Source organism: Geospiza fortis, unplaced genomic scaffold, assembly GCF_000277835.1.
Source record: "Geospiza fortis unplaced genomic scaffold, GeoFor_1.0 scaffold192, whole genome shotgun sequence".
NCBI classification, from domain to species: Eukaryota; Metazoa; Chordata; class Aves; order Passeriformes; family Thraupidae; genus Geospiza; species Geospiza fortis.
The window spans coordinates 3,721,259-3,721,647 of NW_005054315.1; positions in this window are offsets into that span (position 1 = coordinate 3,721,259).

The window sequence follows — 389 nt, forward strand, 5'->3', positions numbered from 1 at the left end:
CGACTGGGAGACGCGGGTGTGAGGGTGATCCCGGCTTATATTTGTGCACTTCACATTTTGCTCATATCTTGGGGAAAAAAAAAAATTCAAATGTTTTAGTACGAGGGAAATGTCTCACTAGTACGAGGGGAGAGTGGTTTCAGGTACAGCTCTCTAAACGCAAGGAATTTCCCCATAATCAGGAAGAAAAGGTGGTTGTGTTATTATTTAGGTTCACTTGATTGGTTTGGGAATTTTTTTCCCCAAATCATCACAATCTTCTTTTTAATTTTCCCAAATTACTCATTACAGTCATAATCACAGAATATTCTGAGTTGAAATGGACCCACAAGGATCATCAAAGCCCAAGTCCTGGCCCTGCAGAGGACAGCCCAAGAGCCACACCATGA